Below are 19,882 nucleotides of genomic sequence, written 5' to 3' on the forward strand. Positions count from 1 at the left end.
AGGAGTTCTTTCTCCATCATAATCCAGTGGCCTTCTCACCCTGGAAGATTACTCTGCCCCTGGGAGGGACTTCCTCTGATTGGTCAGGTCTTCTCAGAACCTCCATGCTAAGGAATGTGCCCAGATTAATCCTGTTCACTCCTTCGTTCCTCTCTGGGCTCCGCCTTTGGATATAATCTTCCCACAATTCACCACCATATTGTGTTTTGAATGTTGCAATAGTTACAAAGTATGTCTTATGCACAATCCAAATAGAAGAGGTCCTCCAAATGCTTCTGAGGTGCAGATGGCATTGTACTGATTACATTAAACTACAATATAGCATAGACCCTCTCCAGCAAGATGGGTAACCATTAAGAAACTTTGGACCATTGAAGTTATACAGGAAAAATGCAAGTGGTTAAGAATATGTGCTGCCCAGATACTGATATGTAGTAGAATGGCAAGCCAGTCAATCTGTCTTTGATACCGATTTCAAATGAACCGTGAGCTGGACCTGCGTCTGAAGATGAGAAAAGCAATAGATTGATTGCATTTAGGAATTTGTATGTTACTGTTAGTAATCTCAAATTTGCCCTCAGGCAAAACCTCATTTTTTTAATAACACTGTTTTCCCAGTGATGCTTTATGGTTGCCAATCATAGAATACCACAGTTCACAGTGAATCAGAAATGCAGGTGACATAAAAGGTGATGGAGACATGCATGGTGGACTCTACAACATATCATCAGTAATGAATTGCATGCTAGAAGTGGCTTAGAAATATATATTGCCAAGGAAGTGTGTAATTCGAAAAGGAGATGGATTAGTCTCAAATGCAAATGAAAACATGTGGACAACCCAAGTCCAGACTTGTACCCATAGAATGTTAAAATATCTAGAGGAAAGCCTTCAGCATATTTGATAGGTCCTCCATGGAAGATTTGGACATTGATGGGATGAGAATGTGTGCACATGTTTTTTTCTATTGATGGGAGTACCCACATTGATGAGATCGTAGAGGCATTGTAAATGTTGAGAAAAGCTAACGATAGTGAACTATAGAGAGCAACAGCAATGTCCTAACACAGCTAGTCAAGGAAAGTAAGAGACGAGAGCTCAGCACAAGAGATAGCTAGGTGGCACAGTGGACAAAGCACCACCCCCAGGAGTCAGGAGCACCTGAGTTCAAATGTGACTTCAGACACTTACTAGCTGTGTGATCCTGGGCAAGTCACTTAACCTTGATTGCCTAAAAAAAAATTAAAACACAAACAGCTCCCTTTTAAAAAAAAATAGCAGTTATTTTTTAACTTTGGAAGCCAAGTACCTTGTTACTTTAAGACAGGATTTGTGTCTTTCCCCTTTGCAGACTCCTTGATGATAGGGGTTATGTGATTTGGATCTGAGCCTCTTCTCTAAAACTTTAAGCACTCTGATTTGTGAGGTGATATATCTATCTGTAAATAGTTAGCATTTTTTGGCAACTGTGGTGGTTGATTTTCTCTGATTCCTCTCTTCTCTCAAGTCCTTAGTAACCTGTACAAGGCAGAGCATAGAAGTCACCTCGAAGCCGTAGCAACCACTAGCTACTACCAGATCTTTCTGTTTCTTACTCAGTTTAAAAGGCAGTCACCATATAATCAGGACCTGGAAGGCAGCGCTATCCTAGGTAGTTTTCAGTCTCTTTTTAGAGCAAAGATTGAAACAGAATGAAAATGCGGCACGTACTTGTGTACTTGTGCTGACAGCCTCTTCATATGTAGATGTACACAAAACAGCTACAGAATAGAGAGAGTAATTTGAGGGAAAGGCAGCTACATGGTTCGGTAGATAGAGGGCCAGGTCTGGCATCAGGAAGACTTGTCTTCATGAGCAAGACACTTAACCCTGTTTGCCTCAGTTTCCTCATCTGTAAAATCACCTGGAGGAGAAAATAGCAAACCACTCCAGTGTCTTTGCCAAGAGAACCCCAAAATAGAATCACAAAGAGTCAAACACAACTGAAACGACTGAATAACAACAACAAACTTGGGGGAAAGACACTAATAATTGGGGACATAAGTGAAAACTTCATACAGAAGTTTGTGTTCAAACCGAGCCTTGAAGGAAACTAGGGAGTCTAAGAGACAGAGGTAAGGAGTGAGTAAGTTCCAGGCATGGAAAATAGCCAATTTTCAAGGCATAGACATGCAAGATTCAGTGTTTAGCTACAAGGACTGTTTAGATCAAGGTAAGTTGGAGCTAGGTTGTAAAGGGCAAATGAAGACTTCATCCTTCAACTAATAAGGTGTCACTAGAGTTTATTGAATAAAGGAGTCACCCTTGCTTTAGGAAAATCAATTTGGTAGCTAATAGGTGGGTATATTTAAGTGAAGAGAGACTTGAATCAGGGAAAACAATTAGGAGGGGCCTGAACAGTGCATGGCAGAGTACACATTTATTAACTGCTTCTTGCCTTGACTGAACTACATTACTGAGTGAAGAGATCATGTAAAAATAAAAATTATAAAAACTGGCACTGATTAGACAGGGTAAGTGATTTGAGGATAACATTAAAGTTGCAAGTTTGAGTAACTGATGGCAATGCTTTTAATAGAAATAGGGTAGTTCACAAAAGAGATGGATTTGGGGGAAAGATGAGTTGTGTATTGGACCTGTAGAGTTTGAGTTGCTTGTGGGATATCCAGTTGGAAAATACTGTATAGCATAATGATACCTTGTTTGGCTGCTACTCTTTTCTACTCCCATATTAGTTCCTTCCTCACAAAACTTACTTTGTTAGTTAGCATTGGATTTGCATACTTCTGGAAGTAACAGTTGAATGGGCCATATTTCAGGCCATCGTTACAGACAGCCATGTTTCTCTTTCTGGAACAAAAGAATGGATATTCTTTTCTCATTAAATTTCATTATTAGGTGCTGAAATACTGCAGTAGCTCCTGCCAGAGAACTGTTGAAGTAAATAAAAATTTAAATTGAGATGATAAAGCACAGATAACCTAAATTAATTTAATTCTACTGTTAACTGTCATGAGAGCAAGTAAGGGCAGGCAGTCAGATGAGCAGCTGTGATTTCTTAGAAGGTACAAGCTATAATTAGTATGAGTACCATGTTGAGTAGGATTGTAAGTTGTCAACACTCATACCAGAAGTTATATATGAAGAGCTCCCAGCAAGTATGTAGTACAAGCGCATTTGGTTGAGTTACTTGGAAGTTTGGTAAGAGCACTTGATCCTCCTGGTGGTTATGTTCTCTGATGCCAAAAGGAGCATTGGCTGGAAAGAAAGTGAAGGGAAAATAAACATTAATAGGAATAAGATGATGGCTGCTCTTAATGGGGGAAAGGGTGAGAAAAAGAAATATTACACTATAAGTAGAAATCGGGAGCTCACATCTATGTACATAGTTTTCCTTTCCCTCCCATCTCTGTTTTCAAGTGTAGGATTTTCTATTTCATCTTCTCAAATATTAATTAGGTTAATTTGCTAACTTAAGCATTATAATGAATTGAGCACTGTGCAGAGTATTTAAGAATAACACAGTCTTTGACCTCTAAACACTTACTAACCAAAGAGTATTTAGTAAGAGTTGAGAATAAAACTTAACCACCAAAAGGTTTAAACTTTGGTTTTATTTATAAAGTATCAACATATTTTTAAAAATATGTTGATGTTTGACATTTCTTTTTTTAAAAAATACAAATATGAAATGTACCTTATCAGCATGCTTTGATGGAGATTATCCTGGTTTGGAGTCCGAAATACCTGGGTTCAAATCTGACCTCAGCTACTGTCCCTGGCCAAGTCACTTCACATCTCTGTGCCTCAATTTCCCCCATCTATAAAGTGAGGTTGAACTCAATGACCTCTAAGATCCCTTTTATCTCTAAATCTATGATCGTGAAGCAAAGTTAAATAAGGCTGAGTAATAGAAAAAGTATAGCCAAACTCTGCCCACAACTGAATTCTGATTGAAAAATCCAAAAAAAGATCACAATAAATCATTTTTCCAGCCCAAGTTCATGTAGGAAGACAGAGGGGTCCATGAATAGTGGGGACTGGATATAGCCATAGTGGCTGCACAGAGTATTCCAGCAAGCAGGAAATGAGGACACCATGGCAAGAAGAGATCCCAGATCACGCAGAGGGTCCTGAACTTGCACAGGGTAGAAGAACAAGTGCTGTTGGGCACTTCTGTCACTCAGTGCCCAGTTCCAGGTCACAGAGAACACTGAGGCATGGATCTGTGCTGAGGGATAGTGATCCAGGCTGGGGAGTAGTTAGGGTGCTACAGAGTAAGGAACAAGTTCAGAAGCTAAAAACAATTATGAAGCTCTGGCTCTGGGAGCAAAGTAGAACGGGGAAAGAAGAGTCCATCCTCTAGACCAAAAAGGAACCTGTAGTTCCATTACTCTTAATCTATAGAGCTTTTGGCTGATAGTGGTTGATAACAGCCAGCTAGTGGAACTCCAGCCAGAAGCAAGCCCACAGTTGTGTTGCTGAGATCCAAACCCAGGTCAGAAACTAGTAGCAGGTGAGACCATAAGAGCAGTGATTACTTTGCCCTTTTACCCAACAGGGAAGCATGGGGTTTTAAAGAAGAGAAAGGATAAAAACCTGTAATAGGGTGCCAGGTGAAGAAAAGAGAAGAGAGGCAAAGGAAGAGAAGCAGATTATGTCTTAGAACACTTGTGCTGAGTATACAACTTTTCTCTCACCACCCTCTTCTTTATAAAGAGGGGGTGAAAAACTAAGAGAAGATACTGGTATAAGAGAAAATGATGGAGGGAAATTTTTTCTTGCTGATTTTTTTGGTTAGATAAATTTAGGTTTGAAAGGGGTAATTTGAGGGCCCTCATTATTATAATTTTACTGTCTATTTCTCCCTATAAACTCATTTAACTTTTCCTTTAAGCATTTGGATGATTTGGCATTTGGTGCTTATCTATTTAGTACTGATATTAATTCAATGACTGTGGTACCTCTCAGGAAAAAAAGGGTAATTTCCCTGTTTATTTCTTAATATAGTCAGTCTGTTTTTGTTGTTGCTTTTTCTGAGATTATAATTGATTGCTACTCTTGGTTTTTTACTTTAGCTAAGCATAAGAGGTTTTGCTCCAGCCCCTTATTTCAATTCTACGTGCATTTTTCTGTTTCAAGTGCATTTCTTGTAAACAATATTTTGTTGAATTTGGCTTTCCAATACATTCTAAGATGCTTTTTTATTTTATGGGTGAGGTCATCCCATTGACACTAACAGTAATTATTGTTAATTGTAAATTGCTTATTGTACATAGTAGGAACTTATTTGTTCCCGTCCCATTCCCTGACTCTACAGCCCAGCCGAGCTGGCCTTCTCTCTGTTCCTCATCTATAACACTCCATCTCCCTTCTCCATGGCTTCACACTGCCTTTTCCCCACATCTGTAATGTACTCCTTCTCATCTCCACCTCATAGAATTCTCCTTTTATTTTAAGACACAGATCGAGTAGCACCTTCCAGACAAAGTTTTCCTGATTCCCCAAACTACTAGTGCCTTCCTTCCCTGATTACTTTGTTTTTATCCCATGCTATATTTACTCTGTATTCTCTACGTACCTGTATGTAAAAGTACGTACACACACACACACACACACAGACACACACACGCACACACATATTGTCTTCCCCTATAAAATACAAAATCCTTGTGAGGAGAGATTGTTTCAGATTCAATCTCAGATTCAAGTCTGATACAAATATCCTAGAGCAGGGGTAGGGAACCTATGTCCTCAAGGCCACATGTGACCTCCTAGGTCCTTGGGTGGGGCCTTTTGTCTGAGTCCAAGTTTTACAGAACAAATCCTTTTATTAAGAGGATTTATTCTGTGAAGTTTGGATTCAATCAAAGGGCCTCACTTGAGGACCATCCTAGAGGGCCATATGTGGCCTTGAGGTCACAGGTTCCTCACCCCTGTCCTAGAGTCTTTAGGGTGTAGTAGTAAAGGCTGTGGCAATGCATACCCTTTAGTCTGGTCACAAAATCACATCATTTTCTGATATTGAACTTGGCAATGCTAAAGACTTTGGTGCTGACATTTTTTTTTTGTTCATTCTACAAATATAATTACAGCCATGTAATTTTTACTCTTGCATTTTCTCAATAGTTTCTTCCTTATATTTGCCCTTCTCCTTTCTCATTTAGCTTTTCGCTCAAGGATCTTTTTGCAATCTTTGTCCAGCTTTAGCCTTGTGATAACCCCCTTGCTGGTATGAATACCCACATGGACAGTTGTACCGTTAGCCTTCTCCCGCTATACACGCTGTCCATGTAGATCACATATTTCTTTCTGTAAACCTAGACCACCTTGCCAATTTGCTGTCCTTTGTAGTATCCTTGAACAACGTGGACTTCATTATCTTTTTGAATGGGAATGGAGTGGACATTGTAGTTCTGTCTCAGCTCCTTGGAAAGAGGAGAAGACATAATTTTCCTCCGTATGTGGGAAGGGGCATTGAAATGCCTCTGTGGTTCTGGCTTCAGTCAGAGGTCACAAAGGGATTGAACTTCATTTTGACCTCAGAGCCACCATGGAAGAGAAGTGGTGCTGACATTTTTTTCCTTGGGCCTTACAGAGATATAACTTCAAAGCTTATAGAAATAATAGTCAGACTACATCACCAAGGAGGCTACTTCCCAGGATATGAGCCAAAGTCAGACTGGTAGTCTGGAGAGCTGCTACCACCTCAATGGCTAGTGGGCTTATTTGCCTGTCAGTGGCAGTTGGTGGTATTAAGGGAGCTGGTGATTAGTTCCCTTGGTGATGGCTGAGGGCTAGACAAAGATCTAGTGATCTGTGGAGCACAGTTATTCCCAGCGGCTCTTATGTTCAGGAATATCAGTTAGGATCTGACAGGATGATAGTGATCTGTGAACGGTGCCAGTAGTTTGATTTACCACATCTTTTATCTCCCGCAGGGTGCTTTGCTGCTTGAGCTAGTCTGACTTGCCATGGCTGAGAGATTAGTCTTGTTCTGCATGAGTCTAATGGACAGAATCAGGAGTAGCATATGGAAATCAAAGAGAAGCAGATATACACTTGAAAACCCTTACAGGATAGAGCTAACCAGGGTTTGGATGAGCTGCCCTGGGGGAGTGCTAAGCCTCCTCTTATTGGATGTTGGATGGTCACTCATGAGATTTAGTAGAAGGGATTCTTGTTAAGCTGTGAGTAGTTGTTGTTTTTGGCCTCTGACATTGCTTCCTGTTAGATTCTGATTTTGTCGTACAGTCCTGAAATCCCCTTGCCCCTTTGTTAGATCACCTCAGCCTTGACTTATAAAATCCCCAGTTGTTTACCATCTTGGACCTTCCTATAGAATGCTGCCAGTGCCACTAAACTGTAGCCTTACATGACAAAGGTTTTCCAAGGCATGCATTTTTATTGTATTGTTGATAGAGGAAAACAGAATTCCTTATTTTCATTTTTCCCATAAAATACCCCTAAATCCAAGATAGTTCCCAAAGTGAAAGAAATTGTTAATCTGTTGGTTATGTTCATGGTATACAAAAATTTCAGGAGAAATTTGCCTTATGAATATGATTTCCTCATTGACTCTGGCAGAAATAAATCCAGGAAAGACAACTCTGTCGGTGCAGCCAAGATCCCTGTCAGCTTTTCAGGTATGAGGGGATTTCCAAGCAATGGGAATAGATAATTTAAATATTGTTCATTTGTTTAGATCAGCGTAACAGTGGGGGTGAGGAAATAGTATCAGAAAGTAAAATAATAAAGTCTGTACAAAAGTTTAGTTGCCTGGGCTGCTCAAGGATTTTTGTGGAAAAAACTTGTCTCAAAGTGAACTGTGCCCCATTTCTGTATATAGCAATGAATTTTTACCAATGCTAATTGGAATACCTCCCATATTTCTGCTAGTTAGCTAATCTCTTTTCTGTTGTTCTGGAAGGTCTTTCCATTTTCTAGTAGCGTATGCAGATTCTCACAAATATTCTTCCTTTTTGTAAAAGACCTGGGCTAATGACTACTGATCTCATCCCCTCTCTTTTGCAATCACCTTGCCCTTTCTTCTTCTCCTCTCACTCCCCGCCTTACTGTAAGTACACACACACACACACACACACAGAGGCTCTTTCTGCTTTTAGCAGTGGTAGAGCAGATGACATTTGTGACTTGCCTTTCATTAAATAGCAAACATCTGCTTCTGATTTTATATATATATACATATGTAGTACACCTATGTATTTTTTGCCCCAATTCCAAATGCTAGCTACACACTTTCTTTGCTATTTCCTTATCCAGATGATATATGTATGAGGAAACTGAGGCAAATGAGGTTAAGTGACTTGCCCAAGGTCACACAGCTAGTAGTATCTGAGGCCAGATTTGAACTCAGGAAGATGGGTTTTCCTGACTCCAGGCTGGGCACTCTATCCACTGAGCCACCTACCTGCCCTTTGGTCACGTGTCACTACAAATTATTCTTAGGAGGTTATTTCTGGAGTCTAGTTTCTTCCTGCTTTGACTGCACATATTGTTAGATCCTGTTTCTTTCATATTTTTTTTTGTAATTCTAGGACTGCAAGTCATTTATTAATTATTCCTTTAATTGCTTGCATTTATATTTTCTGACTTCTTTTTGCTTCTAGCATATTTTTAAAATTTAAATTAATTTATTTATTTTTAGTTTACCACATTCAGTTCCACAAGTTTTTGAGTTCCAGATTTTCTCCCCCTCCCTCCCCTCCACCCTCCTTAAGACGGCATGCAATCTGATATAACCTCTACATATATGTCCACATTAAACATTTTCACATTAGTCATGTTGCAAAGAAGAATTATAACAAATGGAATGAACCACGAGAAAGAAGAAAAAAAAACGAAGCAAAAAGAGAGAGCAAATAGTATGCTTCTATTTGCATTTACCCTCTGTAATTCTTTCTCTGGATGTGGGCAGCATTTTCCATCATGAACCTTTTGGAGTTATCTTGGAACCTTGCATTGCTAAGAAGAGTCAAGTCTATCAAAGTTAGTCATCACACAGTGTAGCTGTAACTGTGTGTACAGTGTTCTCGTTCTGCTCCCCTCACTCAGCATCAGATCATATAAGCCTTTCCAGGTTTTTCTGAAGTCCATCTGCTCATCATTTGTTATAGCACAATAATATTCCATTACATTCATATACTACAACTTGTTTAGCCATTCCCCAGTTGTTGGGCATGCCCTCAATTTCCAGTTCTTTGCCACCACAAAAAGAGCTGCTATCAATACTTTTGTACATGTGGGTTCTTTTCCCATTTTTGTGATATCTTTGGGATACAGCCCTAGAAGTGGTATTGCTGGGTATGCACATTTTCCTAGCCCTTTGGGTATAGTTCCAAATTGCTCTCCAAAATGGCTAGATCAGTTCACAACTCCACCTACAATGCATTAGTGTTCCAAATTTTCCACATATCCAGCATTTATAATTTTCCTGTTTTTTTTCATGTGAGCAAATCTGATAGGTGTGATGTGGTACCTCAGAGTTGTTAGAACATTTTTTCATATGACTATAGAGAGCTTTCATTTCTTCCTCTGAAAACTGCCTGTTCATATCCTTTGACCATTTATCTATTGGGGAACGACTTGTATTCTTGTTAATTTGACTCAGTTCTCTATATATTTTAGAAATGAGGCCTTTATCAGAGACACCGATTGTACCAGTTTTCTGCTTCCCTCCTAATCTTGGTTGCATTGGCTTCATCTGTACAAAAACTTTCAATTTAATGTAATCAAAATTATCCATTTTGTATTTCATAATATTCTCTATCTCTTGTGTGGCCATAAATTCTTCCCTTCTCCATAAATCTGATAGGTAAACTATTCCTTGGTTTTCTAGTTTGCTTATAGTATCAGCCTTAATATCTAAATCATGTACCCATTTGGACTTTATTTTGGTATACAGTGTAAGATAATGGTCTATGCCCAGTTTCTGCCATACTCTTTTCCAGTTTTCCCAGCAGTTTTTGTCAAATATTGAGTCCTTATCCCAGAAGCTGGAGTCTTGGGTTTATCAAACAGTAGACTACTATAGTTATTGACTACTGTGTCTTGTGTACCTAACCTGTTCCACTGATCTATCCCTCTGTTTCTTAGCCAGTACCAAGTAGTTTTGATGATTGCTGCTTTATAATACAGTTTGATATCTGGTATGGCCAGGGCACCTTCCCTAGCATTTCTTTAGTTCTTTAGTCATTAGTTCTCTTGATATTCTGGACCTTTTGTTTTTTCCAGATGAAGTTTGTTCTTATTTTTTCTAGCTCTATAAAATAATTTTTTGGTAGTTTGATCCTCTTTCTTACTAGAAACTTACTTTGTAATTTGTGAGTTCCCTATTTTCACTGGCTATCTATAGTTGGGAAAACCATGTGATAAATTGAGTTGTGTATGATCTATGATTATAGTCTGTATTTAGAGTGATTCATTATTAAAATACCTTTATGGTCAGAAATCCTTAAAAGTTGCTTCCATCCAACCTCTCACACTTCCTCCACCCCAAGTTTATTTGAATCATTTCAGTTCTTGAAAGGGGTGATATGAAAATGAAATGTGGTAGAGTTTAGTGCAATTTATACAGCAGACAAACCTGTTAACCTCTTCCATTCTGTCTGTCTAGAAGACATGCTTATTGCAAAATTTTTATTGCATGTCTGCAACAAAGAATGAGTGCTGCAGACACTAGGACCAGAAAAGAGCAGAATGGAACAAGGATGATCGTCACCAATTTCTTCTGTGATCCCCCAATACACACAAGTTTAAGGGCATTGAGGGCCACCTTTCTTGGCAGCTGGCAAATTGCTGGCTTAATAGTTTTTTTTTTATTCTTTTCAAAGACGAAGTATCAGCTCTTTACCTCATGTTTTAAAGGCACAGGGGAAAGGGAATGTACCTATGAGTCCGTTGATAGAAGAAACTCCTGGACAGTGCAACAGGTCTGTGCCTCCTCTACAAGTGAAGAGTTTAGAAAGTTTCCTAAAGCAGAAGTATCAAACTCACAGGGTGCAAGTGCCTGCAGAACTCCCCAGTGTATCCTGAACTAAAGTAAAATGTAATTGGGAAATGTTTAACAGGATTAATAAGAAATGCAATACAGCAGAGATGTGGTTTTCTAAGTCAATATGTTGCCTACAGACCTGTTTCTATTTGAGTTTGACACCACGGTCTTGGAGCACTGAGAGTTCAAGTGACTTGCCCAGGGTCTCACAGCAGGTATGGGTCAAAGGAAAGACTTGAGCCTAGGTCTTCCTGTCTCCCGAGACCAGCTCTCTATCCAGAATGCCATGCTGCCTCTTAGTTTTTTTAAAATTGTCTATATTTCTTTTTTTTATTTTTTTTTTTGAAGTATACTTTGAAGTGTATTTTTTGAAGAAATTTCATAGGAGAAAGGTAAGCAAACCAGATATTACTAACTTGCCAAAGTTAACATACACATTAAAGATGAATTGTAAATAGTTTTTCTTTTGACGATTGTTTCATTCTTGTGTTTTCTCTTTTTCTCTCTTCTCATATTTTCTTTTTCTGTCTTTTTTTATCTTATTTTCTAGTTGCATGCAAAAACTTTTTTTTTTGTTTTTGAACATCTGTTTTTAAAACTTTGAGTTCCAAATTCTTTCCCCTCTTCCCTTCCCACCCACCCTCCCTAAGAAGTCAAGCAATTCAACATAGGCCATATGTGTATCATTATGTATAACCCTTCCATAATACTCATGTTGTGAAAGACTCACTATGTTTTGCTCCTTCCTAACCTATCCCCCTTTATTGAATTTTCTCCCTTGACCCTGTCCCCTTTCAAAAGTGTTTGTTTTTGATTACCTCCACCCCCATCTGCCCTCCCTTCTATCATCCCCCCTTTTTTTAATCTTCTTCCTCCTTTTTTCCTGTGGGGTTAAGATACCCAATTGTATGGTATTCCCTCCTCAGGTCAGATCTGATGAGAGCAAGATTCACTCGTTCCCCCTCGTCTGACTTCTCTTGTCTTCCTACAGAACTGCTTTTTCTTGCCACTTTTATGCGAGATAATTTACCCCATTCTATTTCTCCCTATCTCCCTCTCTCAATATATTCCTCTCTCATCCCTTAATTTTATTTTATTTCTTTTAGGTATCTTCCCTTCATCTTCAACTCACCCTATTCCTGCTCGCTCTCTCTCTCTCTCTCTCTTTATATATATACATATATATATATGTATATATATACACACACACACACACACACACACACACACATACACATACATATATACATACATACACACTCGCATATACATATACATATATATATATATACATAAACATACATCTATATGCATATTCCCTTCAGCTACCCTAATACTGAGGTCTCATGAATCATACACATCATCTTTCCATGTAGGAATGTAAACAAACCAGTTCAACTTTAGTAAGTCTCTTGCAATTTCTTTTTCTTGTTCTTTTTCTTGATTACCTTTTCATGCTTCTCTTGATTCTTGTGTTTGAAAGTCAAATTTTCTATTCAGCTCTGATCTTTTCACTGAGAAAGCTTGAAAGTCCTCTATTTTATTGAAAGTCCATATTTTGCCTTGGAGCATGATACTCAGTTTTGCTGGGTAGGTGATTCTTGGTTTTAATCCTCGCTCCATTGACCTCCGGAACATCATATTCCAAGCCCTTCGATCTCTTAATGTAGAAGCTGCTAGATCTTGTATTATCCTGATTGTGTTTCCACAATACTCAAATTGTTTCTTTCTGGCTGCTTGCCATATTTTCTCCTTGATCTGGGAGCTCTGGAATTTGGCAACAATATTCCTAGGAGATTTCTTTTTGGGATCTATTTGAGGAGGTGGTCGATGGATTCTTTCAATTTCTATTTTACCCTCTGGTTCTAGAATATCAGGGCAGTTCTCCTTGATAATTTCTTGAAAGATGATATCTAGGCTCTTTTTTTGATCATGGCTTTCAGGTAGTCCAATAATTTTTAAATTATCTCTCCTGGATCTATTTTTCAGGTCAGTGGTTTTTCCAATGAGATATTTTACATTGTCTTCCATTTTTTCATTCCTTTGGTTCTGTTTTTATAATATCTTGATTTCTCATAAAGTCACTAGCTTCCACTTGCTCCAATCTAATTTTTAAGGTAGCATTTTCTTCAGTGGTCTTTTGGACCTCCTTTTCCATTTGGGTAATTCTACCTTTCATAGCATTCTTCTCCTCACTGGCTTTTTGGAGCTCTTTTGCCATTTGAGTTAGTCTATTTTTTAAGGTGTTGTTTTCTTCAGTGTATTTTTCAGTATTTTTTTGGGTCTCCTTTAGCAAGTCATTGACTTGTTTTTCATGGTTTTCTCATATCACTCTCATTTCTCTTCCCAATTTTTCCTCTACTTCTCTAACTTGCTTTTCCAAATCCTTTTTGAGCTCTTCCATGGCCTGAGACCAGATCATGTTTTTCTTGGAGGCTTTCATTGTAGGCTGTTTGACTTTGTTGACTTCATCTGTCTGTATGTTTTGGTCTTCTTTGTCACCAAAGAAAGATTCCAAAGTCTGCTACTGAATCTGGGTGTGTTTTCACTGCCTGGCCATATTCCCAGCCAACTAACTTGACCCTTGAGTTTTTCAGCAGGGTATGACTGCTTGTAGACTAAAGAGTTCTATGTTCCAAGCTTGGGGGGATGCGCCAGCTGTGCCACACCAGCACTCCTCCTTCCCCAAGAACCCCCAACCCGGACTGGACTTAGATCTTCAGCAGGCTCTTCACTTCTGCTCTGATCCTCCACTTAATTCCTCCCACCAGGTGGGCCTGGGGCCAGAAGCAACTGTAGCTGTAGTTCTGTAGCTGCCCCACCTCCGCTGCCCCCGGGGCAGTAGCTGAACTTCGAACTCCTTCCACTCCCGCAGCTTTTCTCACTAACCTTCTCTATTGTCTTTGGTGTTTGTGGGTTGAGATCTGGTAACTGCTGCAGCTCACTGATTCAGGGCGCTAGGGCACGCTCCCCCAGGCTCCTGGTCTGGTTGGTCTGCGCAGCCCACGCTGGGCTCTGCTCCGCTCCCAGCTCCGTGCAGGACAGACCTCACCCAGAGACCATCCAGGCTGTCCTGGGCTGGAGCCCTGCTTCCCTCTGCTATTTTGTGGGTTCTGCCTGTCTATATTTCATTGATGCCTTTTCAGTCATTTCTGAGGAAAAATAAACCCACATTCCCTTGTACAAAGAAGACAAACACAGCTGTCCTATACCACAAGCACGTCTGACATTACATGTTTCTCTGCCTTTAAAAAAGAATGTTTTCATTATCTGTTCCTTAGCTTTTCCTTCACGAATAGGCGGGGTTCCTGATAGTGGTCTTTTCACTTGCATCATTGGAGTCATCCTTTCAGTTCTGCTTATTTCACTCTGTATCACTTCTTAGGTAGATGAGGACATTTACTACAGGCTAGGCACTATGTTAAACCTTAAGACTGCAAGCCATCAATGCAGTCCCTGCCCTCAAAAAGCTTACATTCTAAAAGGGGAAGATAATACATAAAGGTCCCATTTGTGATGGCATGGTGTGGAGGTGGCCAACAAGTGTCATGGAGCCCTGGTTTCCAGCACAATAAGGTGCAAGCTCACCCATCAGATCCAGACATTGACGATGTTAAAGTCCAACCTCAGAATGCAGGTGTAGAGTGAAACCTCAACGTTGTTTTCGTTTGTATTTCTTTAACTATTTAGGTCATCTGGAGCATGTTTTTCTGTGATCATAATTTTCACTCTTTTGATATTCATTACCTTTAACCACATATAGTAGAAGTAGCTCTCGGTGATATATTTTTATGCTAATTCTCTGTCTTGGATAGCAGATTGTCGCTCATGGTCATAGAATCATAGATGTAAATAGAGCAAGAATAGCTACAGAGACCACTTAGACCAAACCTCTGATTTTACATAGGAGGAAATCAAGACCCAGGGGACTTATTTGTTTGGCCAAGGCTCTACAGGTAGTGAGTGTCAAAGACGGGATTTGAAATTAAGTCCTGTGGCTCTGGGATCACTGCCCTTTCTACTGTACCCTGCTATCTCTACAGATAATGCAGATATTTTCCCACTTAATAGATTATTTTATTATTCTAATTTTACATAATCAAAATTGTCTGTATTGCCTTTTATGAAGTCCTTTACCCCAGTGTTAGTTAAGAGTTCAGCCCCTCCTTCCACATGGTCGTTGTGAACTGTGCCACCTCTCATTCTTTGTTTATGATATGACCTTTTATATCTGAATATGCATATATTCATATTGAGAGACCATGTTGATTTAATTATGATATGTAGTATAAAATATTGGTCCTAAACTTAATTTCTGCCAACTCTTTTCAGTTTTCCCAGCAATTAGGTCAAAGGTGAAGTCTTTCTCTCAATAATATATGTTCTTGAATTTAACAAATACTTGACTACCATTTTTTGAGTATTTGTTTTCTGTTTTCTGTTTCTTACTTTTCTAGTCTGTTCCCTTTGGTCAACTTTGCTATTTGTGAAGCAATGCAAAATAGTTTTAGTGACTATGGCATTATAATAGTTTGAGATTTCATTTATTGTAATAGTTTGAGATCTCGTCATTTCCCTTGATAGTATAGACTTATTATAGATTAAAATATTTATTAAGCACTCTGCTAGGCACTAAGAATACAAATGCAAGCAAAAGGAAAGATAGACCCTACCCTCAAGGACTTTAATTTCTGAAGGGAGAAGACAGCTGAAAAGAGATAGGGAGTAATATCGATGTCAGCTTCCCTCTCATCCCTTTTCATCAAAGTATAAAAGTTCTGAGAATCAAAAGCAGAGTCAGATGAAGAAAGAACACCAGTGGCCTTGGCAGTCCCACAAAGGAAGGTTTCTGGCAGAAGCTCACCGAGTGATGGAAGGAGCTACAGAGGTAGAAGCATTTGCAATAGGAGAAAGCAGAAGGGACAGAGGTTTAATAGTCTGGAAGAATCAGGAGTAGACCTAGAATTTTGTAGTTGTTTAGTTCTGTAAAATATCCCTTTGGTAATTTAATTGGTATAGTCAATTAATTTAGGTAGTATCATCATTTTTATTGAGCTAATACACTCCAATTAGTTGTCTATGTTCATTTCTGTAAAGAGGGGAAAAGGAGTTGGTATTGTGTTTATATAAAATCTTGTGTGCATTTTGGTAAGTTAACTCCCATATACTAACAGTTTTTTCCTCACTGGAGTTCTACAGTCATAGGCTAGATGATGACTTATTGGGGACATTGTAGAAAACATTCATTTAGTAATAGTAATAGTAATTGTTGATAAAGTGGGTCATACTGTTCCCCGACCCCCTCAGTTGGGTCAGTGACCATGATGGGGCTGAAAAGACTATATTTGAGACCCTGTTGCCACATTCACCATAAAAGCAGAAGTTGGTCATGTAAGACTGAGTTGTTTTTTTTTTAATTTTAGTTGTTTCATGGGCTTCTATGGACAAGGAATTTATTAACTTGTAGCCAAGCTATTTGTGATGAGTCTCTCTATATGTAGCTAAATTGGTTCTCGGGCAGCAGGTATGGTCTGTCTTTTAATTACACTTTAAATTTTTCTATCTTGGAAGAATTTGCCAGAACTTTTGCCTTCAAGAATCTAGGGTCATTTGTACCTTATTATGTGGCATCAGAGTAGGACTATGTGGCAGCCAGAAAAGCTGTTGCCATCTTAGACAGCATTAAGAAAGGCATAATGTTCAGAACAAGGGAGGTGATTAGTTTACTGTCATGATGTAAGGGAAAACTTCCTACCAATCACATCTATCCAGAAGTAAAATGGACTGCCCCAGACTTCTGACTAGAGATTTTCCTTCTGACTAGAGATCTTCAAGGAAAGGCCTGGTAACTACGTGTTGAGCATATTGTAGAAGGGTTTCATGTTCTGCTATATGTTGAACTAAACGTCCTCTGAATTCCCTTCTAACTATGTGATTCTGTGAAATTTCCTGCAGCTTTGTAGCTTCAGGGGGGAAACCATGTAGCTAATGTATTCATGCAGCTAATATGTCTAATGATAATAATTCCTAAGGTTCCTTGTCAGTCTGTTAAGTTTATATATGGATAATATTTATCACTTTTGGATCCAAGGACACTGTCATTCTGTCAAACCAATTCTCTTGCATACCCTTGAGATTATGTAGTAACAGTTTTAGGGTTATATAAAATGCATTGTCTTTATTAATTGGCCAGTCCATGTTAGATAGGAAAAGAGCAGAAGAGTGAGAATATTGACAGGTAGACTTTCACGTCTCTCACATTCATCCTTTTCTCCCAGTCACATGGCCACCACTCAAGTTCAGGTCCTCATCACCTCTTGCCTGGATCGTAAAGGCCTTCTCATTGATCTCCTTGCTTCTTATTTCTGCTCTTTCCAACCCCTCCTCAGCCAACTCTCAAAATTTTCTTGCTCAAGCGCAGGTCTCTTACCACATCAGACACACACCACCTTTCCTCGCAGATCTTCAGGGACTCCCTATTGCCTTTAGAGAAGAAGTACAAACCCTGTTCTTTGGCATGTAAAGCCTTCAGTCTGGCTCCAACGTAACTTTCCACATATTTCATATTTTTCTCTGTTGTGTACTTTACATTCCAGCCAAACTGACCTGCTAGGCACTCTCTCCCACTTCATAACCTGTTGTGCCTGGAATATACTTCTTAATATCCATCTCTGACAATGCCTGCCTTCTTTCAAGGCAAAGTTTATGTGCCGCCTCTTATGTAAAGCCTTTCATGATATATCCAGTTGTTGGTGTACTTTCTATCCTCACATTATTCACTTAATTGTTGTACATATATCTCTCAGTAGAATGTTAACTCATTGGGAACATGGACTGTTTTTATTTTTCTTTTCTTTTTTTTTTTTTTTTGTATCCCCAGCACACAGCATAGTCCCTTGTACACGGTAGATGCTAAATAAATGCTAGTGGAGCTGAATGCATAAAGTTATTTTCTACTTGACTCTCAGGGTGCCATAGACAACCTAGTTTGGAGGTGTTGGCTCTATGATTGTATATGGAAGTATTACTCATTGAGTAGTTTCACATACTTTCAGTAATCACCTTAGTAGAAGCAACAAATACCTTTTGATGGATAAGCAGAGGAGAAACAAAATAGCCGCTGGGTAGAATGGATTCTTGTTCTAGAAGATACAAAATCAAATTCCATTCTTAAATTGCTCAGCAGCATTTTCACTCAAACTTCAAGTACTGTTTTTATTTAATCAGTTAGGATTCAAGCCCAAGTGATGCATTTAAATCAATTTGAGATAAACTTACTCATGACTGAAAATTGGAACTGAAAGATTTGTTAATAACCCTCTGCTCATATGTTAGTGGACTAGTAGCCCTTCAAGTTCCATTTCACTATAAGAAATCTGAACCTTCCATTACTACTATCTGCCACATTTTTTATCCTATAAAATGGCCACACTTTTAATGCATGTTTTTAAGTTCGAAACATGAGTACAGTAAATATAGAGGACATTTCTTGGGTTAAAATCCCTGTCTTTGAACCATGCAGCACAGATGTGACAATCTAACATTGGAAATCATTACCTGAATTAATCTGGCCTTTTGGGACTCTGAACATTGAAAAGGGAGGTTCACATCCACTGAGAATACCAGAAATTATTGTTTTGTAGACAGTTTGGGCAAAGGAGTAGAAGAGGTCAGACTGAAGGAAATGAGAAACTGAAATGGAGCTATGTTGTCCTACATTGTGAGGAATGTGACTTTTAAAAAAAATGTGTCTGTGAAGGTGAAATCTAAAAAGATGTGTTATCAAAAGAATATAGTGTAAATGCACTTAAATGAATATTGCCAATGGGATGCCCTTTAACTTCTCTCTAGTGCTTTTCCCTACCCACTGAGAGTCCCACGCTTAATTAAAACAGTACTTGCCTTCCAGGATTGATAGGCAGCGTATATATACCTATAACTTATAGCAAATTCTAGCACAGATCTGGCCCTCTACTGATTAGGCTATCATACAGTGCCATATAAGCCCCTTCAGTAGGGTACTATGTATTATAACTTATCATCATGCCATTTTTTCTTTAATAATTTAATAATCAAAATAATGATAATGGGGTTTTTAACCTTCATTAGTGTCTGTATATCTGTCTGCTACATATAAACCAACTCTTTTCCCTCATCTTTTATGCTCTCTAGTTTTGTAATGTCAGGTATCTCCTAGAGTATTCGCAATTTATTATATTGTGTTATACTAATTATATACAGTTGTATTCTAGTCTTTAGTAGCGAAAGAATTGTTTTAGATAGCCACTAAGTGGTGCCTTTTCTTCTTACTTCATAATAGTAGTCTCTTGAAATATTGTCAGGATAAAAAGAAAGGTGCAGAATTATTGGGAGGATAAAGGGAAAGATTTAATATCATCTATGAAAATACCAAACTCTATTTCTAAGAAATTATCAGGCACTTCATTCATTCCCAGGGTCAGAGATATCTTGCTAATGAAACATGCCAGCCTGCTCATATGCAAAAGGTGGAAAACTCAGCCTTACAGGCCTTGGGAACATTTTGAGTATTGCCAGCATTTTGGTAAGGCTATACAATCAGCTTTTGTGTATCAGGCAGGTGCTTCTTTAACACTGGTGTGAGATGTATCCAGACTCCATTCATAAACATCAGACTTTGTTTAGGGAGTAGCTATAAAATGAGAACCTAAATCAGAAGTAACCAGTGTATTTTCCTGGGAGGGAAATCTGAGGACTAGTACCCAGGAAAAACTAAATATAGAACTACTCTTCAAAGGTTCATAAGGCTAGATAGGCATAGAATAATTCAGAATCTGGAATAGTACAGAGTCTTGGCCTCTGAGTCAAGTGTCCCATCCTACATGAAAA

At 38.7% G+C, this 19,882-nt stretch overlaps 1 protein-coding gene across 8 annotated transcripts in view; it reads left to right on the forward strand.

Annotated features, from left to right (window-relative positions):
- ERC1 (ELKS/RAB6-interacting/CAST family member 1) overlaps positions 1-19,882 on the forward strand; it is a 404,612-nt gene that overhangs the window by 324,474 nt on the left and 60,256 nt on the right. The window lies entirely within an intron of this gene.

The sequence above is a fragment of the Trichosurus vulpecula genome, chromosome 5 (genome assembly GCF_011100635.1).
Source record: "Trichosurus vulpecula isolate mTriVul1 chromosome 5, mTriVul1.pri, whole genome shotgun sequence".
NCBI classification, from domain to species: Eukaryota; Metazoa; Chordata; class Mammalia; order Diprotodontia; family Phalangeridae; genus Trichosurus; species Trichosurus vulpecula.